Raw genomic sequence first — 25767 nt, forward strand, 5'->3', positions numbered from 1 at the left:
CCCAGCCGCTTAGGTTTTAGGGGACTCCAGTTGTAGTCAAGTGGACAACCATCACGGGGAGGAAGCAGTTTTAAGTCAAACTTGAGCAGACAAACTTCTTCCTTCCTTCCTTCCTTCCTTCCTTCCTTCCTTCCTTTCTTTCTTTCTTTCTTTCTTTCTTTCTTTCTTTCTTTCTTTCTTTCAGATTGAGTCAATGTATATGAGTGTATTCTCTCTCTCTCTTCAGACCCACCAGAAGGGAGATCCCATTACATGTGCACATATACTGAATATGCATACACTCAATGCATATGCGTATATCTTGTGTATGTAAATAAATATGCACACATCTCCACTCTCATTCTTTTGTCCGTTCCATCCATAGGTGCCAAACACTCTCTCAAGTATCCTCTTTTCATTTGGTCACATGGTCATCTTCTTGGTCATAGGTCATTTTTTTTTTTAAGATTTTATTTCATGTACATGAATACACTGTCCCTGTCTTCAGACACATCAGAAGAGGGCATCAGATCACACTATAGATGGTTGTGAGCCACCATGTGATTGCTGGGATTTGAACTCAGGACCTCTGGAAGAGCAGTCAGTGCTCTTAACCACTGAGCCATCTCTCCAGCACCTCTACTCTTTCTTTAAACTAGTATATGCATCATATGTATATAATGTACATTGACCATTTTCACCCTTAATTTATCTCCTCATTCCCCGTTTCTCTTTTCATTGGCCTCCTTCCTTTTTCTAAATGGCAACTCCTGTATCCTCATGTCACCATTGTCCTTGTCTCTCCTTCCTCTTCTTCCTCTTCCTCCTCTTCCTCCTCCTTCTCCTCCTCCTCCTCATTTTGTTTATTTAAGACAAGGTCTCACTATGTAGTCCTGGCTGACCTGAGACTCACTATGTAGACCAGGCTGGCCTTGAACTCACAGAGACATGCCTACTCTTTCCTTTGGATCACTGGAATTCTTTATTTCCAGTGTGCACCACCATGCCTCATGTGTATGTGAGTGTCAGAGGATAACTTGTGGTAATCCAGTCTATCTTTCTCTGTCATGTGGGATCTGGGGCTTGAACTCAGGTCCTCAGACTTGGCGGCAAGCACCTTTAGCCACCTTATTTCTCTGACCCCCTTGAGAGCATTTCAGAAGGCTGACCTTGAGGTTGTACAGAATGTAGATGTGTCTGGTGGCTGTAGGTAGGCACAGAGGCAACGTTTGGGGAGCAGCTGCCCGCACATGAGCATCTCGGGGCTGAGCTTATAGTCAGCGTCATACAGAGTCACCCTTATGCCTTCTTCTGATGCCATCACCTCTGGAGATGCTGAAGTCTGCCATTGTGCTGCCAAGCAGTGCAGTCACTTCCCCGTGGCGGACAGATTAAGCCACCTATTGTACTGAGGGATGAATCATGCTCTGAGGCTTTTGTGCAAGCAAATAGGATATCTGTTTGCCTCCCAGGGAACTCGAGCACATCTTGAAATTACCTGATGGCTTGAAGTGCAGTCAGTGGAAACCTTTAAGCTTCTGAGTTGGATGGCTTCCCTTACATGCTGTCAGTTATGAGGGTGGAATATCTGTGTGTGTGTGCATATACATGGATGTGTGCATGTTTATGTGCAGAAGAGTGCACGTGTGTGCAGAGGCCATTTACTTCCTTACTTGGCACAACAACCTCGGGTGTTTCTCAGAAACTGTCCATCTTCTTCCCCCCCCTCAGATATTTAATTTATTTATTTTTAAAATGACGTGTATGGCTTGTGTATGTAAGTGCATGTGTCCACAGAGGCCAGAGTTGGTTATCTGATCCCTTGGAGCTGGAGTTATATAGGCAGTTGTGAGCCTCTTCCTGTGGGTACTGGGAACCAAACCTGGGTCTCTTGCAAGCCTAGCACCCACTTACAATGGCCAAGCCATGTCGCCAGCCTTTGACCTTCATCTTTGAGACAGGGTCTTTTATTGGTCTGGAGGTCTCCAAGTAGGCTAGGCTAGCCAGCCAGCAAGCCTCAGTATCCCTCCTGTCTCTACCTCCTCAGTGCTAAGGTTCCAAGGACGCAGCATTACAACAGGGTTTTGAATGTTGGTTCCGAGAGTCAACAGGTCTTGTGCTTTCACAGTAAGCACGTTACCACTTAGCTATCTCCTAGCCCCAAGGGCAGAATATATATATGTATGTATATATATGTATATGTATATGTGTATATGTATATACACATATACGTACACACATGCATATATATATATATATATATATAGTTGCAGATTAACTTTGAGAAGAAGCTTTGGGAATATGCCTGCTGGCTCCTACCTGCACACATATGCACGTGAACAACCACCCATGTGTTGCACAAACAAGCACACAAACATACACATACATACACATCCATGTGTGCCCATTTGCCTTCCATTCTGAGCGCTCAGATACACTCTGACTTTCAGTGGGTGTTTGGAGAGGTGGAATGTGTGGCTATTCAGGTTATACGCTGAGGTAGACATGTATGTATTTACTTCCTTACTTGGCACGGTTTTAATTGATAGAACAATCGGTGGACAAGCTTCCACACACGTTTCCTTGGGAGCAAACAAAGCGAGCCTGTCGCTTAGAACACAATAAATAGTGCTCAGGACTTGTTATCGGCGATGACGAAGATATGTGCCCCACAGAATAATGCAGTTTCAAGAAGTGCTTCTGTTGCCGTCTTGAGCTGGATAGCTTTTCTATTCAGAACAGATTTTCTGATATGATTGCTGGGGATATGAACAAATACAGCTATTTAGTACCATACAATAAAGACTGTCGAGATCCAGGAGACCTGTGTGAGGAACTCATATGTTTTAAATCTTTAAAAATTATGTACTTATTTACTTTGTGTGTGTGTGTGCGAGGGTGTGTTTGTGTGTGTGCCTGTGTGTATGTGTGTGAGTGTATGTTTCTGGGTGTGCATGTGTGTATGTTTGTATGTGTATATAACTGTGTTTGTGTGTGTGTGCCTGTGTGTATATGTATGCTTGTGTGTGCATGTGTATATGTTTGTGTTGTATGTGTGTTTATGCATATGTGCCTGTGTGTGTGAGTGTGTGCTTGTGTGTATGTGTGTGTTTGTGTATGTATGTTTGTGTGTGTGCATGTTTGTATGTGTGTGTATGTATGCATTCTTGTGCATATGTTTGTGTGTGTATGTATGCATTCTTGTGCGTATGTTTGTGTGTGCATGCGTGCTTGTATGTGTTTGTATATGAGTGTGTGCATACCACTCACTCGTGTGTATGTGGAAACAAAAGGACAACTTGTAAGGAAGTTGAATCTCTCTCTCTGCATCATGGGAAATGGAGGGATCACACTCAGGTCATCAGGCTTTGGGGCAAGTGCCTTATCCATTGAATCGTTTGCCTGGTCCTCTTGTTTTGTTTTTCTTTCTGATAGGGTTTCACTATGTACCTTTAACTGGCCTAGAACTTGTTCTGTAGACCAGGCTGGCTTTGAACTCACAGAGATCCACTTGCCTCTGCCTCCTAAGTGCCGGGATTAAAGGTGTGCATTACCATGTCCCAGCCTGGTCTATGTTTTAAGTCCATGTTCAACTTTGTAGGTGTTAGTAGTGAAACTTTGGGAACACTGTAGGGCACGTAGTTTTTATTAATATGGCCATTTAAAAAGAGTATGTCATCAATCTTGTGTGAACTTTGTCCATGTGGTTTATCACCAAATGTGCCCAACTTCATCTGTATGTTAAATCTCTGACAGTCTCTGGGGGACTGTGTCAGGGCTTTATGATCTTCAGTCTCTTTGGGGTGTGTGTGTGTGTCTGTGTGCTGTGTGGTCGTGCATGTGTGAGAGTGCATGTGTGAGGAGGCCAGAGGATTATCTCAAGTGTCATTCATTCCTCAGGCCTGACTTAGTCTGGGTACTTACTGTTGGTTGGTGAAACACCGTGACCAAAGTGACTTGGGGAGAAAAGGGTTTATTTGAAACTGTAGTTGATCACTGATGGAAGTCAGGACAGGAACTAAAGCAGGGCAGGAACCTGGAGGAGGAACTAAAGCAGAGGCCATGGAGGGGTACAGCTTACTGGCTTGCTCCTCATGGCTTGCTCAGCCTGCTTTCCTGGGTGGAACCCAGGACCACCAACCCAGGGATGGAACCTCCCACAATAGGCTGAGCCATTCTGGTAGCCCATGCCTTGGATTAAAGGTATGTACCACCACACCTGGCAAGACTCAGCGTTGAAAAATGCAGATTTACTTTTATTTACATGTGTGTCTCTCTGTGTTATTGTATTACGTGTGCTTGTGGATAACCTTGGAGACCTGAAGAGGGTGTTGGATCTCCAGGAGCTGGAGTTATAGGCAGTTGTGATTCTCCAGATGTGGGTGCTGGGAACTGAAGTTTCCTCTATAACAGGAGCAAGAGCAGAGTCATCTCTGCAGCCCTGGGATTGACAACTTAGTAGGTGAATGGAAACTTTTGGAGGCGGGCCTAGTTAGGGCAAGTTTGTCCTGAGATGCCCACCCACTTCTTTCTCTCTCTTTCTGCTTCCTGCTTGCACTGAGGTAAGCAGCTTTATTCCATCCCGTGCTCGCTCCATGATGTCTGCCTCAGCAAAGGCATAGCAACAAGGGAGCCAAGGAAGTATGGTCTGAAAGCATGAGAAAAACAAACAAACAAACAAACAAACAAACAAACAAACAAACAAACTTCTCTTCTTCTTTAGTTTGCTTATTTTAAGGCAAGGTCTTATTGAAACTCTCTCTGTATATAGCTCAGGTTGTCCTCAAACTCATGCCCATCCTCCTGCCTAAGTTTCCAAATGCAGAAATTATAAATGTGAGACACCATGTACAGCGAAACCTTCCCTCTTTTCAGTTGATTTCCTGACGTCTTTTGTCACAGCCACGCAAAGCTGATGAACACAGATACGCAGAAGCCAAGTTTCCCTGGGAGAACAATTGATTACAGGATGAGGAAAAATGCTACTGGGAATGCATCTGTTTTGCATTCCTAACAAGGTTGACTTTCAACTCCCAAGCCTCCTACTTCTGCCTCGAAAGTGCTGGGATTACAGGTGTGCACCACCATGCCTGCCTTCTGCTCTCCCCAACCTTGCTATGTGACAAAAATGACCTTGAACTGTCTCCACCTCTCAAGTGCTAAGATTACGGGAATGTACCACCACCCCATTCATGCAATGCTGGGGATCAAAGCACAGGCTTCATAAGTGCTAAGCTCCTTACCAATTGAGCTACATATTGAATCCTAAACTTTCATTCGCAGCAATTTTCTATTCAGAAAAAAGATTCCCGAAATGCCTTCTTACACAACAGCCCACACATCGGTTCTGAATTTATGTCTTTCTCATTGGCCCAATAAATGGGAGAAACAGTTGCTAATCACTGGATTTATCATGTGGATATATGACAGCCATTTGTTCATGATGAGATTTATTGCAATAAAATTGACTTGCTCCTGTGTCCTTCTGAATAAGGCAAAGGAGATCTTATAACTCTTCAGTTTTATGTGCTTCCATTGATGTGACACTTCAGTTAATGTGCAGTTGGCTGGTCTCTGAGCTCAGCTCATGAAATAAACAAACAAAGCACCCAAGCCAGTTTCTACTTTTGAGCAAACACCTTCCTTTGCAGAGGGCAGCCTCCTAGGGGAGAGACTTAGGGCTGTATGGATTTTTTTTCTCCAAATTAGACTGAGCAGGGAGACTCATTAAGATTCAGAATGTGAACCAATTGATAAGTCTTAGAAAGTTTCTGAAATTTACAAGATCCAGGAAGCTATACAGTGTACAGTTTCTGAGCAGAGGAGACTCTAGCCAAGTTAGCTACAAATCAGTGAGCTCAAGGATGTAGATTTCATGGATTGTCACTCTTGCTGAGTGGGGCTTTTGGTGATGTAGCTGCCTTTGTGTGGTCCCTTTTACCCCTCACCTGTCCTCTGTATGCAAGCACAGTAGACTCATTGGTTTTCCAAGTTTGATTTCTGTGGGACTGTTTCATTGTTCTGTTGCTGGTGTCCAGTTGTGGGTGCACAGATACTTGATGACATCCCGGGCCAGAAAAAGCCACACAGTACTCAAGACAGGCCCCAGAGGCAGGGGTTTCTCAAGGACTTTTTCAGTTTCACCCTTTCTTCAGCTGTTATTTCTCCAGGAGACTCAGCTCAGAGCCCTTCAACATGAGCAGCTAGCACTCTAATATGTAAACTCTGCCTGCCGGGTAGCTCCATGTAGGTCGCTGAGAAGCTCCTAGGATTTGGCAAAGCACCATTTGAAAATCACTGGTGATGATGTAGAGTTCGCAGGCTGAGCCTAGCTCAAGAGATTCTCAGTCTGCCCTTTGGCTATTATCGTCCTCCTTCCTGCAATGCTGAATCCTGTTACAGTTCTGGTTTGCTTTCTGACGCTTTGATGAGCATCATGAGCAGAAGCAATTTGCGGTAGGAAAGAGTTTATTCTACTCTCCAGATTATAATCCATTATCAAGGGAAGTCAAAGCAGGAGTTCAAGGCAGGACCTTGTGGCTGGAATTGAGGCAGAGATTGTAGAAGGATGTTTGCTTGCTGGCTTATTTCCTCTGGCTTGCTCAGCTCCATTTCTTAAGAATCCCAGACCCACTAACTTAGGGATGGCACCACCAACAAGTATAGGCTGGGCCTCCTGCATTAATTATCAATTAAGAAAATGCCCTGTCAGACATGGCCATAGGCCAGTCTGTGGGAGGCGATGCGTCAGTTCAGTTGCTTTTCCTTCTTCCCAGGTGTGTCTAGGTTTGTGTGAAGTTGACCCAAAAGTCAACAACTGTTTCTCATCCCTGTGACCAACTGGAGGGAGGAGGGTTTTCTTTTGGCTCACTGTTCAAAGGGTTATGGTCTGTAATGGCAAAGAAGACATGGCTCTCGGATCTAGTGGCAGGACCATGGAACTGCTTGCTTGAATCTGAGCATGAAATTGGTGGATCAGGAAGCAGGGAGTAGAGAGGAGATGGAGTCAAACCTTGGGGTTTGTAAACCTCAAGGTGTTTATATCTGCGTGTGAGCATCTATGTATAAGTAGTTAAAGGTAGATTCTGCATTTGAGAAAATATGCGGGATGTAGATAATGTCTTTTTTTCTTCTTCCTTTTGGTGAACCAATGGATTTTATTAGGTTTGCTTACAGGAACACGGGTGAGAGGTTATTTATAGAAGTGTGGATATCCGATCAGTGGTTACAGTGAAGGGAATGTTTTGTTTTGTTTTTCGCTTTTTCCTTCCCTCAGCAATGAACTGGTTATACATCTTCAAGAAGGATGAAACCTTGTTAGTCCCTCCAACATCCATGATGGACTGTTGTGGCAGGCCAAGTCAGGTGTAGGTCTTGTGCAGATAGCCATCATGACTGAGCGTTGAAAAGTGTAATGGCCAGGACACGCACAGGGGACAGTGCTCCGTGCCATTCTTCCTTTTCCTCTGTCACTTACATTCTTTCTACCCCCGGACACTGAAGTATTCCCTGAGACTTGAAAAGAAGTTTTATAGATGTCCCACCTAAAAGAGTTTGTGTGTGTGTGTGTGTGTGTGTGTGTGTGTGTGTGTGTGTGTGTGTGTGTACACATGCCAGTGCCTGAGGAGGCCAGAAAAGGACATCAGATTCCTTTGTAGCTGGAGTTACGGATAATTAGAAGCTAGCTGAGCTGCTGGGAACTGAACTCTGGTTCTCTGCAAGAGCAGCAAGCACTCCTAACTACAGAGCCCGGCCCCTTAGCGTCTCATTTAGAATTTATTCAACAGTCACTTGTTTGACAATTTGACCAGCCATGAGCCTTTGCAGTAATCACTGCTCACACGGAAAGAAGCGCCTATTATCAGAGCTGACAGGAGAATAGATGGGTATTTCTTTAAAATACCCTAGAAGATTTTAATGTGTATCTTGGACTGAGAGTAACCAAGCTTATTTCTGACATAATGTAACTGGAAGGAAATTCCTGCTCATGATTAATATTAATTGTGTCTGTCGGCCAGAAGGTCTCTACTCTTGGATATTGGGTTTTTTTTCTTTCTTTTCTTTTTTTTTTTTGTTCATGGGACTGGGTTAAAGGGTGTCTAAGGGTCCCTTCAGGCTTCATATGCTGCAAGTCTGTGACTCAGGGCAGCTCATGGAGCATATCCTGTGAGCCAGAGGTGACGTCTGGTGGTGACAGTCTTGGCACTTCATTATTGGAGGGAGGTAGGCTCTTCAAAAGCCTTTGCAAAGCCTGTCATCCTCCGGGTGAGATACACCCATGTGTCAGTCAACTTTACACACTTCTAAGGCCAGTCGAGGTGATAAATGTGCAGGCTTTGAACCATCTGAGGGAAGCTTTCCCAGCTGTCAACAGCTAAAGCATATTAACCGTCAGATTCATGGTGACCCGTAGCACTTGTCAGTCTCAGCAGCTCCTTACTAGTCCAAGAGATTGACAGCCCTGTCTTGTCAGTTTGTCAAGTCGGATGACATTCTCTACAGATTTGGTTCTGCACCGACAAGGGAGCTGTCGCGGATACCTTGTCGAAGCAGGCAAGCCGGCGGCGGCAAGCCACTGCAGTTTTGTGTAAAGAGAGCAGGGGCAGGTAGACACTCTACATCATTGTTAATGTGGGAACATTTGCAAATTAGAGCTTTGTCGCTTCCTTAGATGTACTCAGCAACCTTGAAACCTCATACGCTGAGATGCAAAGCAGAAGTCTACACCGGGAGCAATGGTTGCAATTCTGCAGCCTTTGTTTTGGTTTTTAATTTAATTTTATATTTATTTACTTTGTGTGTGTGTGTGTGTGTGTGTGTGTGTGTGTGTGTGTGTGTGTATGCAGATGTGTGAGCAGGTGACTGTGGAGTCCAGAAGAAGATGTCAGATCCTTGGCTCTTCCTCCAGAGGACCAGAGCTTAGTTCCCATGATTCACGACTGACTATAAACCCCAGTAACAGGGGATCCAATTCCCTTTTCTCACTTCTATGGAAATGCATGCGCGAGTACACACACACACACACACACACACACACACACACACACACACTAAGACAATATTTACTCCAACCAGGCCACACCTCCTAATAGTGCCACTCTTTATGACCCAAGTGTTCAAACACTGAGAGTCTATGGGGGCTATTCCTATTCAAGCCACCATACACTCTGTATGTTGTATGGGAAGATTATCTCCTTCCCATGGCAGTGGGTGGGGAGGATATTTCTGTTGTGTGAGAAAATTATTTCTCTTCCTCCGATCCCTTTTTTTGACTGCCTTCCTCCTTACTAAGAGTTAGCTCTTGACATATGGCCCCTTCCCTGACTGGGACACTGGACTCAACTGTATAGAAGCAGAAAGCAGAGCTGAGCACACGTGTGCTTCATTGCTCTCTTCTTCTTCTGATGGACGTACTATGACTACTTACTTCAAGCTCCCGATGCCCTGACTTCTGACACCAAGGCAGCATGTACAGCCATGAGCCGTGAACTCAAGTAAGCCCTTTCTCCCTTCAGTTGCTTTGGTCAGAGTATCTTATCACAGCACCAGGACAAGTAAGATAGTGCCTGGACGAGATCAAGGGGATGGTAGTGACACTGGCCCAGAGTCCTAAACTCAATGAACTGGAACCAACGGGTATCAACCCTGGAGTCTGTTAAATGAGAAACGGGTCACCTACTCTAGCTTAGCTTTCTGCACTTTGCTTCCTCGAGTACAACCCATGCATTTCAGGATTTCCAGGAGGATGTGCAGTAATAAAGATGGTCCACACATACTTGATACATGGTATGCTGGGTAGCTTTAATATGAACTTGATACAAGCTAAAGTCACTTGAGTGGAAACCTCAATTAAGAAAATGCCTATATAGGATCTGGCTGTAGGTAAACCTGTGGTGCATTCTTAATTAGTGATTGATGGAGGAGGGCTTAGCCCACTATGGGAGATCCATTCCTGGGTTGGTGGTTCTGGGTTCTATAAGAAAGCAGTCTGAACAAGCCATGGGGAGCAGGCCTGTAAGCTGCACCCCTCCACGGCCTCTGCTTCAGTTCCTCCCTCCAGGTTCCTGCCCTACTTTAGTTCCTGTCTTGACTTCCTTCAGTGATGAACTACAATTTGCAAATGTAAGCCAAATTGACCTTTCCACCCCATTTTGCTTTTGATCATTGTGTTTCATTATAGCAATAGTAACCCTTACTAAGACACCTGGTCAATAGTGCTGTTTCTTTTTTTTTTTTTTTTTTTTTTGGTTCTTTTTTTTGGAGCTGGGGACCGAACCCAATAGTGCTGTTTCTTATTCTCAAAGAGAATCAACCTTCCAATGTTTCTAGAAGTTACTTCTTGTTTTCCAAGACCAATAATTCTTAAGGCAGACTCTCTCAGGGCTTCATAGTCTGGCTTTTTCCTCTGTACATCATATGACCTTTGCCATTTCCAGCCAAAATTGCTATGTGGACCTCCAGAAGACTTGACTCTGCAATCATGGTAACAACATAAACAGAAAGTGGTCCATAGTTGTTGGCTATTCACACCACTCAAGCACCAGGGACCTGGACTCCCTTTGTAAACTTTGTATACTTTGTAAATTTGGTAAACCCTTAAGGCAGGTAAGTGGCTAGGCCCCATCTGGGGAGCTCCAGCAGCCAGTTCCCTCCACCAGCTCTCCCTGCCATAAAGGTGTTTCCAGCCTCTGTAACTGTCACAAAGATCATCTCCAGCCCCTCATTAGGACCCTCCCCAGATTATGCTAATTTTAGGTAAAACGTCTGAACAGGAAAACCCACCAATCCCTGAGCTTCTCCGAGCTCAGGACTTGAAATCCCACCAATCCTCACTCTGGAAACCTCTGTCCTAGAAAGCTCCACCCCCTAACAAACCCTATATAAATGCTGTGTCTGTTCAGTTCCCTGCAGAGGCAGCCATTTCTAGAGTCATCCTTTCGGCACCTGAACCCTTCCAATAAATCTCTTTTATGAGATTTGCTACCTGATGTGACTCTCTTCTTGGAAGAAGCCAAAAGCAATGAAGAGAAGAAGGAAAGAAGTGAAGAAGTAGAGCAGGGCTGAGGCTCTTGAGTCCTCAGCTCAGCTGGGGATCCCCTTCCTCGGAGCTGCAGTGCCTCTCAGAGTTGTGTGGTTCCTGGGCATCCCGGGACACCATCTTTTTTGAGCAGTGGTAATGCTTACGGACTTGTTAATTTTCCCTACTAGCAATGGGAGTGGGGAAATCACAAGATCCTTTCTGGAATTTCAGCCATTTCTTGCTCTTCAGGTCTTGGAATATTTAGAAGGGTTAGAGTCCACGTGAGACTTCCAAAAGTTTCTAAGAGCTCATCCCCTCTGTTAGGATGTCATTATTTTTTGGTGACACTGGTGTCTTTGAGTGCATGATCCTGTGAGTGACTCGCTCACCCATGCTCCTGGGAGCAATCCTAATGATTGGGATTACTCATTGGTTCATCTGGTTGAACTTGGATGGAATCTTTCCTCTGGTCCGCATGCCCTATCTTGGATAAATAGAGAGTTCTTCACACATCCCCAAGGGCAAGTCACATAGCAAGGTCATTTCCAAATGTCCCTGTGGTGGGATGGTTATTTTTCTTCCCTAACTAGTAGCAGGTGTTTGGCTGTGTCCATTAAAAGCTGTTTCATGTTCCCTCTGACAAACGAGTTTTTTATTTAGTGGTGTAGGATCAATAATGTGGTTCTTCATGCGAACTATTAAAATGGAAAATGTCTGCGGGGCTGACAGTCATAGTATTGATACTTACTGGACAATAAATTACGCCAAACAAAATGGGGGCAACTGGCCTTTGTGTGTGTGTGTGTGTGTGTGTGTGTGTGTGTGTGTGTGTGTGTGTTGGCGTTATGTCTGGCTTTGTTATAAGCAGCAGCTGGAGTTTCTCAGGGCATTTGGAAAAGCGGCTGATGGAGCCTGGGCATCTCTCCATGTGGAGTGAGCCTGTGGTCGCTCGGATGCCTCTGTGCTTCTGGGTTAGTTGAGACCTATTTGGATTAAGCTTCTCTTTGCTCTTTGTGCAGGAGGCCCTGATGGTGAAATTTCTCTCCCAATTGTAGAACCTATCTCTTAACGAACTGACCATTTTCCTGCCCTGTGTTTGGTGGCTATCAGTTCTGAGTATTGCATAGAAAGGAATGTTGGGATTTCAGCTTACTATTTCTTTTTTTTTTTTTGATTTTTTTTTTTATTAACTTGAGTATTTCTTATATACATTTCGAGTGTTATTCCCTTTCCCGGTTTCCGGGCAAACATCCCCCTCCCCCCTCCCCTTCCTTATGGGTGTTCCCCTCCCAACCCTCCCCCCATTGCCACCCTCCCCCCATAGACTAGTTCACTGGGGGTTCAGTCTTAGCAGGACCCAGGGCTTCCCCTTCCACTGGTGCTCTTACTAGGATATTCATTGCTACCTATGGGGTCAGAGTCCAGGGTCAGTCCATGTATAGTCTTTAGGTAGTGGCTTAGTCCCTGGAAGCTCTGGTTGCTTGGCATTGTTGTACTTTTGGGGTCTCGAGCCCCTTCAAGCTCTTCCAGTTCTTTCTCTGATTCCTTCAATAGGGGACCTATTCTCAGTTCAGTGGTTTGCTGCTGGCATTCGCCTCTATATTTGCTGTATTCTGGCTGTGTCTCTCAGGAGCGATCTACATCCGGCTCCTGTCGGTCTGCACTTCTTTGCTTCATCCATCTTGTCTAATTGGGTGGCTGTATATGTATGGGCCACATGTGGGGCAGGCTCTGAATGGGTGTTCCTTCAGTCTCTGTTTTAATCTTTGCCTCTCCCTTCCCTGCCAAGAGTATTCTTTTTCCTCATTTAAAGAAGGAGTGAAGCATTCACATTTTGATCATCCGTCTTGAGTTTCATTTGTTCTAGGGATCTAGGGTAATTCAAGCATTTGGGCTAATAGCCACTTATCAATGAGTGCATACCATGTATGTCTTTCTGTGATTGGGTTAGCTCACTCAGGATGATATTTTCCAGTTCCAACCATTTGCCTACGAATTTCATAAACTCGTTGTTTTTGATAGCTGAGTAATATTCCATTGTGTAGATGTACCACATTTTCTGTATCCATTCCTCTGTTGAAGGGCATCTGGGTTCTTTCCATTTTCTGGCTATTATAAATAAGGCTGCGATGAACATAGTGGAGCACGTGTCTCTTTTATATGTTGAGGCATCTTTTGGGTATATGCCCAAGAGAGGTATAGCTGGATCCTCAGGCAGTTCAATGTCCAATTTTCTGAGGAACCTCCAGACTGATTTCCAGAATGGTTTTACCAGTCTGCAATCCCACCAACAATGGAGGAGTGTTCCTCTTTCTCCACATCCTCGCCAGCATCTGCTGTCACCTGAGTTTTTGATCTTAGCCAATCGCACTGGTGTGAGGTGAAATCTCAGGGTTGTTTTGATTTGCATTTCCCTTATGACTAAAGATGTTGAACATTTCTTTAGGTGTTTCTCCGCCATTCGGCATTCCTCAGCTGTGAATTCTTTGTTTAGCTCTGAACCCCATTTTTTAATAGGGTTATTTGTTTCCCTGCGGTCTAACTTCTTGAGTTCTTTGTATATTTTGGAAATAAGGCCTCTATCTGTTGTAGGATTGGTAAAGATCTTTTCCCAATCTGTTGGTTGCCGTTTTGTCCTAACCACAGTGTCCTTTGCCTTACAGAAGCTTTGCAGTTTTATGAGATCCCATTTGTCGATTCTTGATCTTAGAGCATAAGCCATTGGTGTTTTGTTCAGGAAATTTTTTCCAGTGCCCATGTGTTCCAGATGCTTCCCTAGTTTTTCTTCTATTAGTTTGAGTGTGTCTGGTTTGATGTGGAGGTCCTTGATCCACTTGGACTTAAGCTTTGTACAGGGTGATAAGGATGGATCGATCTGCATTCTTCTACATGTTGCCCTCCAGTTGAACCAGCACCATTTGCTGAAAATGCTATCTTTTTTCCAATGGATGGTTTTGGCTCCTTTGTCAAAAATCAAGTGACCATAGGTGTGTGGGTTCATTTCTGGGTCTTCAATTCTATTCCATTGGTCTATCTGTCTGTCTCTGTACCAATACCATGCAGTTTTTATCACTATTGCTCTGTAATACTGCTTGAGTTCAGGGATAGTGATTCCCCCTGAAGTCCTTTTATTGTTGAGGATAGCTTTAGCTATCCTGGGTTTTTTGTTATTCCAGATGAATTTGCAAATTGTTCTGTCTAACTCTTTGAAGAATTGGATTGGTATTTTGATGGGGATTGCATTGAATCTGTAGATTGCTTTTGGTAAAATGGCCATTTTTACCATATTAATCCTGCCAATCCATGAGCATGGGAGATCTTTCCATCTTCTGAGGTCTTCTTCAATTTCTTTCCTCAGTGTCTTGAAGTTCTTATTGTACAGATCTTTTACTTGCTTGGTTAAAGTCACACCGAGGTACTTTATATTATTTGGGTCTATTATGAAGGGTGTCGTTTCCCTAATTTCTTTCTCGGCTTGTTTCTCTTTTGTATAGAGGAAGGCAACTGATTTATTTGAGTTAATTTTATACCCAGCCACTTTGCTGAAGTTGTTTATCAGCTTTAGTAGTTCTCTGGTGGAACTTTTGGGATCACTTAAATATACTATCATGTCATCTGCAAATAGTGATATTTTGACCTCTTCTTTTCCGATCTGTATCCCTTTGATCTCCTTTTGTTGTCTGATTGCTCTGGCTAGAACTTCAAGAACTATATTGAATAAGTAGGGAGAGAGTGGGCAGCCTTGTCTAGTCCCTGATTTTAGTGGGATTGCTTCAAGTTTCTCTCCATTTAGTTTAATGTTAGCAACTGGTTTGCTGTATATGGCTTTTACTATGTTTAGGTATGGGCCTTGAATTCCTATTCTTTCCAGGACTTTTATCATGAAGGGGTGTTGAATTTTGTCAAATGCTTTCTCAGCATCTAATGAAATGATCATGTGGTTCTGTTCTTTCAGTTTGTTTATATAATGGATCACGTTGATGGTTTTCCGTATATTAAACCATCCCTGCATGCCTGGGATGAAGCCTACTTGATCATGGTGGATGATTGTTTTGATGTGCTCTTGAATTCGGTTTGCCAGAATTTTATTGAGTATTTTTGCGTCGATATTCATAAGGGAAATTGGTCTGAAGTTTTCTTTCTTTGTTGTGTCTTTGTGTGGTTTAGGTATAAGAGTAATTGTGGCTTCATAGAAGGAATTCGGTAGGGCTCCATCTGTTTCAATTTTGTGGAATAGTTTGGATAATATTGGTATGAGGTCTTCTATGAAGGTTTGATAGAATTCTGCACCAAACCCGTCTGGACCTGGGCTCTTTTTGGTTGGGAGACCTTTAATGACTGCTTCTATTTCCTTAGGAGTTATGGGGTTGTTTAACTGGTTTATCTGTTCCTGATTTAACTTCGATACCTGGTATCTGTCTAGGAAATTGTCCATTTCCTGAAGATTTTCAAATTTTGTTGAATATAGGTTTTTATAGTAAGATCTGATGATTTTTTGAATTTCCTCCGAATCTGTAGTTATGTCTCCCTTTTCATTTCTGATTTTGTTAATTTGGACACACTCTCTGTGTCCTCTCGTTAGTCTGGCTAAGGGTTTATCTATCTTGTTGATTTTCTCAAAGAACCAACTTTTGGTTCTGTTGATTCTTTCTATGGTCCTTTTTGTTTCTACTTGGTTGATTTCAGCTCTGAGTTTGATTATTTCCTGCCTTCTACTCCTCCTGGGTGTATTTGCTTCTTTTTGTTCTAGAGCTTTTAGGTGTGCTGTCAAGCTGCTGACATATGCTCTTTCCTGTTTCTTTCTGCAGGCACTCAGCGCTATGAGTTTTCCTCTTAGCACAGCTTTCATTGTGTCCCATAAGTTTGAGTATGTTGTATCTTCATTTTCATTAAATTCTAAAAAGTTTTTAATTTCTTTCTTTATTTCTTCCTTGACCAGGTTATCATTGAGTAGAGCATTGTTCAATTTCCACGTATATGTGGGCATTCTTCCCTTATTGTTATTGAAGACCAGTTTTAGGCCGTGGTGGTCCGATAGCACGCATGGGATTATTTCTATCTTTCTGTACCTGTTGAGGCCCGTTTTTTGACCAATTATATGGTCAATTTTGGAGAAAGTACCATGAGGAGCTGAGAAGAAGGTATATCCTTTTGCTTTAGGATAGAATGTTCTATAAATATCCGTTAAGTCCATTTGGCTCATGACTTCTCTTAGTCTGTCTACATCACTGTTTAATTTCTGTTTCCATGATCTGTCCATTGATGAGAGTGGGGTGTTGAAATCTCCCACTATTATTGTGTGAGGTGCAATGTGTGTTTTGAGCTTTAGTAAGGTTTCTTTTACGTATGTAGGTGCCCTTTTATTTGGGGCATAGATATTTAGGATTGAGAGTTCATCTTGGTTGATTTTTCCTTTGATGAATATGAAGTGTCCTTCCTTATCTTTTTTGATGACTTTTAGTTGGAAATTGATTTTATTTGATATTAGAATGGCTACTCCAGCTTGCTTCTTCTGACCATTTGCTTGGAAAGTTGTTTTCCAGCCTTTCACTCTGAGGTAGTGTCTGTCTTTGTCTCTGAGGTGTGTTTCCTGTAGGCAGCAGAATGCAGGGTCCTCGTTGTGTATCCAGTTTGTTAATCTATGTCTTTTTATTGGGGAGTTGAGGCCATTGATATTGAGAGATATTAAGGAATAGTGATTATTGCTTCCCGTTATATTCATATTTGGATGTGAGGTTATGTTTGTGTGCTTTCATTCTCTTTGTTTTGTTGCCAAGACGATTAGTTTCTTGCTTCTTCTAGGGTATAGCTTGCCTCCTTATGTTGGGCTTTACCATTTATTATCCTTTGTAGTGCTGGATTTGTAGAAAGATATTGTGTAAATTTGGTTTTGTCATGGAATATCTTGGTTTCTCCATCAATGTTAATTGAGAGTTTTGCTGGATACAGTAATCTGGGCTGGCATTTGTGTTCTCTTAGGGTCTGTATAACATCAGTCCAGGATCTTCTGGCCTTCATAGTTTCTGGCGAGAAGTCTGGTGTGATTCTGATAGGTCTGCCTTTATATGTTACTTGACCTTTTTCCCTTACTGCTTTTAATATTCTTTCTTTATTTTGTGCGTTTGGTGTTTTGACAATTATGTGACGGGAGGTGTTTCTTTTCTGGTCCAATCTATTTGGAGTTCTGTAGGCTTCTTGTATGTCTATGGGTATCTCTTTTTTTAGGTTAGGGAAGTTTTCTTCTATGATTTTGTTGAAGATATTTACTGGTCCTTTGAGCTGGGAGTCTTCACTCTCTTCTATACCTATTATCCTTAGGTTTGATCTTCTCATTGAGTCCTGGATTTCCTGTATGTTTTGGACCAGTAGCTTTTTCCGCTTTACATTATCTTTGACAGTTGAGTCAATGATTTCTGTGGAATCTTCTGCTCCTGAGATTCTCTCTTCCATCTCTTGTATTCTGTTGGTGAAGCTTGTATCTACAGCTCCTTGTCTCTTCTTTTGGTTTTCTATATCCAGGGTTGTTTCCATGTGTTCTTTCTTGATTGCTTCTATTTCCATTTTTAATTCCTTCAACTGTTTGATTGTGTTTTCCTGGAATTCTTTCAGGGATTTTTGCGATTCCTCTCTGTAGGCTTTTACTTGTTTATTAATGTTTTCCTGTGCTTCCCTAAGTGTGTTCAAGTCTTTCTTGAAGTCCTCCAGCATCATGATCAAATATGATTTTGAAACTAGATCTTGCTTTTCTGGTGTGTTTGGATATTCCATGTTTGTTTTGGTGGGAGAATTGGGCTCCGATGATGGCATGTAGTCTTGGTTTCTGTTGCTTGGGTTCCTGCGCTTGCCTCTCGCCATCAGATTATCTCTAGTGTTACTTTGTTTTGCTATTTCTGACAGTGGCTAGACTGTCCTATAAGCCTGTGTGTCAGGAGTGCTGTAGACCTGTTTTCCTCTCTTTCAGTCAGTTATGGGGACAGAGTGTTCTGCTTTCGGGCGTGTAGTTTTTCCTCTCTACAGGTCTTCAGCTGTTCCTGTGGGCCTGTGTCTTGAGTTCACCAGGCAGCTTTCTTGCAGCAGAAAATTTGGTCTTACCTGTGGTCCCGAGGCTCAGGTTTGCTCGTGGGGTGCTGTCCAGGGGCTCTCTGCAGCGGCAGCAACCAGGAAGACCTGTGCCGCCCCTTCCGGGAGCTTCAGTGCCCCAGGGTTCCAGATGGTCTTTGGCTTTTTCCTCTGGCGTCCGAGATGTGTGTGCAGGGAGCAGTCTCTTCTGGTTTCCCAGGCCTGTCTGCCTCTCTGAAGGTTTAGCTCTCCCTCCCACGGGATTTGGGTGCAGAGAACTGTTTATCCGGTCTGTTTCCTTCAGGGTCCGGCGGTGTCTCTGGCAGGGGTCCTGCCGCTCCTGGGCCCTCCCCCACGGGAGCCCAGAGGCCTTATACAGTTTCCTCTTGGGCCAGGGATGTGGGCAGGGGTGAGCAGTGTTGGTGGTCTCTTCTGCTCTGCAGCCTCAGGAGTGCCCACCTGACCAGGCGGTTGGGTCTCTCTCAGCTTACTATTTCTTAAAAAATTATTTTCCTTGTATTTTTGTATTTAAAATATGTTTATAAGCCAGGTGGGGCTTTAATTCTAGCACTCAGGAGGCAGAGGCAGAGGCAGAGGCAGAGGCAGAGGCAGAGGCAGAGGCAGAGGCAGAGGCAGAGGCAGAGGCAGAGGCAGAGGCGGAGAGGCAGAGGCAGAGGCGGAGAGGCAGAGGCAGAGGCAGAGGCAGAGGCAGAGGCAGAGGCAGAGGCAGAGGCAGAGGCAGAGGGAGATCTCTGTGAGTTCGAGGCTAGCCTGGCCAACAGAGAGAGCTAAGTTCAGGACAGCCAGCTCTATACAGAGCAACCCTGATTTGAAGACATCGTCATCATCATCATCAACAACAAAAGTTTATATGTGTGTGTCTATATGCACGCATGCATATAGGTGCCTGTAGAAGCTGGAAGAAGGTGTTGCAGGCAGTTCTGAGCCACCAGACTTGGGTGATGGAAACTGAATTCCAGTTCACTGCAGTGCCCACTCCAGGCCTGGTTTTAGCTCTTTAAGAGGACCTTAGGAACCAAAAATTGATATGACTGTGGCACTGCTCCCAAAGGAGTGAACTTGGGGATGGGATCTACTTGGGAAAGCCCCTGGGAAGTAGAATGTTGTGGCACCAACCCAATGACAGTGATTAAGTATAGACACCCTGCAGTGTGTGTTGTATATGCATGTTTGTACGCACATGTGTATAAATGGGTGTGTTGGTGCCCATGCGTGTGTGTGTGTGTGTGTGTGTGTGTGTGTGTGTGTAGGCATAGGAAACCAGGGGAGGACTTTAGTGATCCTCTATCATTCTCTGCCTTGTTTCCTAGAGACAGGGCCTCTCATTTGAGCTGGAGCACAGCATTTTTCATCCATACACTTAGCCAGAAAACCCCAGGGATCTGCCTGTCTTCAGCTCTGCAGATATGGGCTTGCAGGTGTGTATGACTTCACCCAGCTTTAGACATGGGTAATGGGCATCTGAACACAGGCTGTCATACCTGCGTATCATGTGCTTGTATCCACTGAGCCATCTTTCTAGGTCCCAGTATGGGGACTGGTCATTACTTAGAGGCATCTGTGCAAGATCGAGGCAGGAGATTCCACCATGTAACACAGTTCCCCTTTTTCTGAGGAGACAGGAAGGGGGAAAGAGGGAGGGGCTTATAAGGGCAGAACTGGGAGAAGAGGAGGGAGGGGTCTGCGATTGGGATACAAAGTGAATAAAAAAACTTTTTCTTAAATTTTAAATTTTAGAGAGAGAGAGAGAGAGAGAGAGAGAGAGAGAGAGAGAGAGCGCATGCATGTGTGTAGGTATATATTCCTGAGTGTAGTTGCCTTTGAAGACACTTGAAGAGAGCATTGGGGTCCGTGGACTTGAGAGTGGTTGTGTAGATGGTTACTGCTGCATATCTGTGCCAGGAACTGAATTCAAGTCCTCTGCAACAGCACTAATCTCTGAGCCATCTCTCGTGCCCCAAAATTTGCATTTTGCAATGTTTTGTGTTTTGAAGTAGTTGTTATCCACATCTGCCAATATTATCATAGAAGGTACATCTTCGATTACAGATGATGCCTGTTGGTGCTGAGGATAAAGCACACACACACACACACACACACACACACACACACACACACACACACACGTGCTTTTCTCAAATGTATGTCTGTGTACCAGGTGTGTACCCAGTGTCCACGAAGGACAGAAGAAGGCATGACATCCCCTGGAACTTGAGTTGTGGGCTGTTGTGAGCTGCTAATGTGGGTGCTGGGAATCAAACCTAGGTCCCCTGGAAAAATAAGTTCTTTTAACTGCTGAGCCACTTCTCCAGGTTTGCAGCACACAAGAAACTTGTTCTCGTCAGCCCCCACATTTGTAGTGGTTTGTTCAACAGCAGTTCATACCAGCCAATGTTAACAAAGAAGATATAGTTTAGATTAAAGAATAATGTCTGCTAATGGATGGAAGAGAATGAGAAGGCTACAAAGCAAAACTGATCATTGCAGATATAGGCTTTTTGCTGCAGTTGCTAATGACCTGCTTGATAGAGTGACCATGTGACATCAGACGGGTGTAGATGTTGGTAAAGCTGGTACCCAAATGTTCACCAGCCCTTGGCTGCTGCTATTGCTTCATGTCCACTCTTAGCAATCATGCAACACTCTCTCCTGACCTTGTTTAGAAATTACTTATTTAACTTATGTGCCTCTCTCTCTCTCTCTCTCTCTCTCTCTCTCTCTCTCTCTCTCTCTCTCTGCATGTGTTGTGCATAAGTGTGTACCCATATGTGAGGATACTTGAAGAGGCCAGAGGAAGGATTACCTTCTTCTGGACTTACAGGTGGCTGTGAGCTTCTTAATGGGGCTTCAAGGAGTCAAGTCCATTCCCTATGCAAGAACAGCAAGTGCTCTTGGTCACTGAACATCTCTGCAGCCTCAATTCTTGCCTCCTCAATCCTTGCCTCCTTCCTCAATCCTTGCCTTCTTAGGAAAGATCTTGTTCAAAGCAAACCATCCATGCTTTGTAAGTAGTTCCTCACCCATGCTCATTGTAAGGAATTTCAATAAACTCATTGGTTGACCAGGCTAGACTAGGATGGGATCGTATGTTGGCCTGTCTATGTGTTCTCTGTTATCTGGGATGCACAGGTATTTCCCAACATCTCTCCTGGGAAAGTCTCACACCAGCATCCCGGACAGGAAATCAACCCTCTGAATTCATTCCAACCCCCAAGTGACTAGCTCAATGTTAGATGAGAGGCTCACTTTTGAAGTCTTGACCGACGTTTTTGGTATAGGCTTTTATGGGAAAATGCTCATTTATAGAACTTTGCAAAACATCGGTGTGCTAACTGCCCACCTAGCCTACCTTTAGTGGAATACAGCTTGAACAATCATTTTTGCATTTTTAAAAATCGTTTGTGCCCGTATATGTGTATGGGCACACGTGGGCTGTGGCTTGCATGTGGCAGTCAGAGGCTGACTTGCACAGGTTGGTTTCTCTCCTCTACATTGTGAGACTTGAGGCTCGAACTCAGGATGTCGTACTTGGCAGGGAGCATCTTTCCTTGCCAAGCCACGTGACTAGCACTAGAAGAACTCTCTCTCTCTCTCTCTCTCTCTCTCTCTCTCTCTCTCTCTCTCTCCCTCTCTCTCCTCTCTCTCTCCTCTCTCTCCTCTCTCTCTCCCCCTTCTCTCCTCTCTCTCTCCTCTCTCTCCTCTCTCTCCTCTCTCTCTCCTCTCTCTCTCTCTCTCTCTCTCTCTCTCTCTCTCTCTCTCTCTCTCTCTCTCTGTGTATGAATGAGTGTTGGTATGCATGTGCCATAATGTGTATCGGAGATCAGAAGACAATCTCAGGCATTTGCCTTCCACATTGTTTGAATCTCCATATGCCAAGTTAATTGGTCTATAAGTGTCTGGGGATTTTGTCTGTGCCTCTCACCTCAAAACCAGAGTGCTGGCATTATTGACACGTACACTACTGCATCCGGCTCTACGTGAGTTCTGGGTGTGGTGCTCAGCTCCTCATGCTTGTCCTACAAGCCCTTCACCCATTTAGACATCACTCCAGGTCACAATTGGAAGGAAGTGAATGAAGCCCAATGTCACAGGCTGAAGGGGATTCCAGCTGTTCTCCCATCACTTGAGAGGCAGAGGCAGGAGCATTGCTACAAGTCTGAGAACAGCCAGCACTGATGTGACCCTGACTCAACAAACAAAACAATGACAGCGAGACAAAACGTAAACTAAAAAACAGGGTGATCTAATACCTCCGGGGATAATTGCCTCGAGGAGCTCCCATCACCCCACGTTCATTACCGCTAGCATCCACGGATTGCTCCTCTACCTTCTGCCCCTCCAAACCTTTACTCCACTGGCAAAACCCAGAGACTCTCCTGCAGAATTGGGCTTAATGTCTCCTATTCATTCCCTAAGTGTTGGAAAGGATAATTGGGAGGTAATTGCATTACTACACAGTTTGTAGTTAACCTTCTATTTTGGCTTTTAATGTGCGTATCTTTGCTCCAGGAGTACATTAAGGATAATTATAGGCAGTTCCCTGCCAGATCCACGAAGGGCCTTTGCAATCAGTACAACAGCCTACCAGGAAGGATGTCTTAACAGAACTGGGCTTGAACTAGATCCCAGAGGGTAAATGAATGAAAGTCAACTTGACATGAACTTTGGCCAAGTAGAGCTGGGGATAGGAATGAGGTAAAAAGTCTTTCTTTTCTTAAATTTTAAAATTATGTTTCCTCTCTCTTTTTCTCTGTCTCTCTGTCTCTGTTTCTCTGTCTCTCTGTCTCTGTCTGTCTCTGTCTCTCTGTCTCTGTCTGTCTCTCTCTCTGTTTCTTTCTCTCTCTCTCTCTCTCTCTCTCTCTCTGTGTGTGTGTGTGTGTGTGGGTGCCCAAGGAAGCCAGAATATCATGTTGTATCCCCTGAATCTGGAGTTTTAGGTGGCAGTTAGCTAGCCAAAGTGGATCTTGGGAACTACTCGGAATGAATCTTGTCTTTTTTTATTTTTATTTTTATTTTTTTTTTTCGGAGCTGGGGACCGAACCCAGGGCCTTGCGCTCGCTAGGCAAGCGCTCTACCGCTGAGCTAAATCCCCAACCCCTATTTTTATTTTTTTAAAGAAGACCAAATGCTTTTAATTACAGAACCATCTCTCCAGTCCTCCATCTCCTTCCCCCAATATATTTGATGCAGAGTCTGTAGTCGTCGAGGCTGGCTTCCAATTCCCTAGGTAGCCAAGGATGAACTCCTGATCATTTCACTTCTATTTCCTGAGTTCTGGATATGTGCTACCGGTAGAACATTTGCTAGAATTGCCCAGTAAGGTGCTAAGGGTATGGCTCAGAGGTGGAACACCTACTTAGAAACTCTTAAGTGGGGGTTCTGAGGATGTGACCAAGTGGTAGAACACTTTTAAAAGCAGCCCAATGAAGGACTTTGGGTATGCATGGCTTAGTGGTGACCATTCCCTTAACATGTATGAGGTCCTGGGCTCTAATCTCAACCACACACATATACATGGACACACACTCACACACACACACACACACACACACACACACACACACACACACACACACAAAACCCCTCAGTTATCAATACTGCTGAAACAGCAAATATTTTCTAAGCATCCTCTTACTGTCCTTTCTAATATGTCCAATATTGATTTTCTTGATAGCCAGTCGCAAATGAAGAATAGACTCCTCCATCAATCATCAGTGATTCACTTCCATTATTTTCTCTCTCCCACTGTCGTTCAAGCCGAGAGGACATTTTGTTGTTTCCTGACCAACAACTTGGTCAACATGGAAGATCCGTTGTCGACTGGGGTCCACCCCCACCTAAGACAGGTCTCACTATGTAGCCCAGGCTGGCCTCTATGTCTTTTCTTTATTTTTTTCCCGGAGCTGAGGACCAAACCCAGGGCCTTGCGCTTGCTAGGCAAGCGCTCTACCACTGAGCTAAACCCCCAACCCCTCCATGTCTTTTAAATAAACTTTTATTAATTCTTTGAGAACTTTATACAACGTATTCTGATCATATTTATATCTTCCTTTAACTCCTCCCAGATCTGCCTCCATTTTCTTACCTACACAAGCCCATTCCTCTTGTTTTGTTTTTAAAACCCACTGAACCCAATTTATCCTGCCCAAATAGTTAGACACAGGGACAGCCCCAGAGTTCTGATTGATACAGCAGGGGTCTCGTGCTTAAAGAATACCCTCTCTCCTAGAAGCTATCAATTAGCAATCGCACCTCCATTAGGGGCGGAACTTCATACCCTCTCCACATTGAGTTTTTGTCTGCCTTGAGCTTACACTGGTCTTAGGCATTACTGACTCAACCACTGTGAGTTCATAAGTGCATCTGCCCCATGGCGTCTGGAAAATACTGTTTCCATGTAGTCATTCACTACTGTTGGTTCTTAGTCCTTCTGTCCCCTCTTCCCTGTCAATGGGCACCTTCATCTTGAGAAGAGGATATGACATAAATGTACCATTTAGCGATTGCTTTGGTGGTACACACACTAAGATTGGAACAACACAGAGATTAACATGGCCCCTGTGCAAGGATGACACTCATATTCATGAATCTTGCCATATTTTTTTCCCTTAGCCTTGAAGTTATCTCCAATTGATATTCACTTGCAAATGATAAATAAATTTTCTCCAAAGGGAGTCTCACTGGAAAAACAAACAATTCTTAAGGGTAGACCCTATGCCCAGCAATGGATGGCTGACACAAAACAAACTCAATGGCATCTTGGAAGTTCTTCGTTTCATAAAGTTGAGCTTTATTTATTTATTTAAAAGCCAAACATTTATTTATTTATTTATAAGTCAAACATTTATTTATTTATTTGTTTATTTACCATATAGGTCTTTTGTGCATATATTACAGCTTCCGTTTTTGTGTTTTTATAGGATTTCTGTCTGTGAACACATGTGTCTCTCATCTATATGTGTTGCCTGTGCCTTTTCTTTGTCTCTTTTTCATCTGTTTCTTTGTTTTGTCCGATTCTGATTTGGTTTTGTTTTATCTTATTTTAGTGCTATTCCTTAGATGCCCATTTGTTTTTCTAAGGAGAGACAGAAAGGGTTTGGATTTGGATAGGGAGGGGTATTGGGAGGAACTGGGAGGACTGGGGGGGGTGGGGAAATTGTAATCAGATTATATTGCATAAAAGATTTTCAATTAAAAGGAGAATTACATTCTTAGCAACATTTTAAATATGATTCAGTTTTTTTTCAAAACAAAGATCATGGGGTAGTTCAATTAGATTGAAATATAATTAAACTTATAATGTTTTCTAATTGTAGATTTTATTTAATGATGATTCTGTTTTTGGTGTATATTTTTTCAACGATACATATTTAATGTCTTTTCATCACTTTGGCCTATTTATAAAATATTTTCTTTGCTGAGAAAAAATTTCCCATTTAAGGATGAGCATTCCATAGCCTCTTGTTCTTTGCAGGTTGACCAGTTGTGTGTGTCCATGATAATTGATGTTTAGTACAAGAATAAGCTTCTTTGACAAGGGCTGAGAGAAGCATTAATATGTGGCTATACCACCGAGCCATTTGGAATTGTTTTAATACTATGATCATTTAGCAGAGTAATAGTGGTAACTTCTTCTCTAGCGTCTATGACATATCATAGTGCATGGGGTTTTGGCCCCATTAATGATG

At 43.6% G+C, this 25767-nt stretch overlaps 1 pseudogene; it reads left to right on the plus strand.

Annotated features, from left to right (window-relative positions):
* Window positions 1-24582: 24582 nt before the first annotated feature.
* Window positions 24583-24682, plus strand: LOC120096096 (U6 spliceosomal RNA; annotated as a pseudogene).
* The last annotated feature ends 1085 nt before the right edge of the window (window positions 24683-25767 follow it).

This window comes from Rattus norvegicus, chromosome 12, assembly GCF_036323735.1.
Source record: "Rattus norvegicus strain BN/NHsdMcwi chromosome 12, GRCr8, whole genome shotgun sequence".
NCBI classification, from domain to species: Eukaryota; Metazoa; Chordata; class Mammalia; order Rodentia; family Muridae; genus Rattus; species Rattus norvegicus.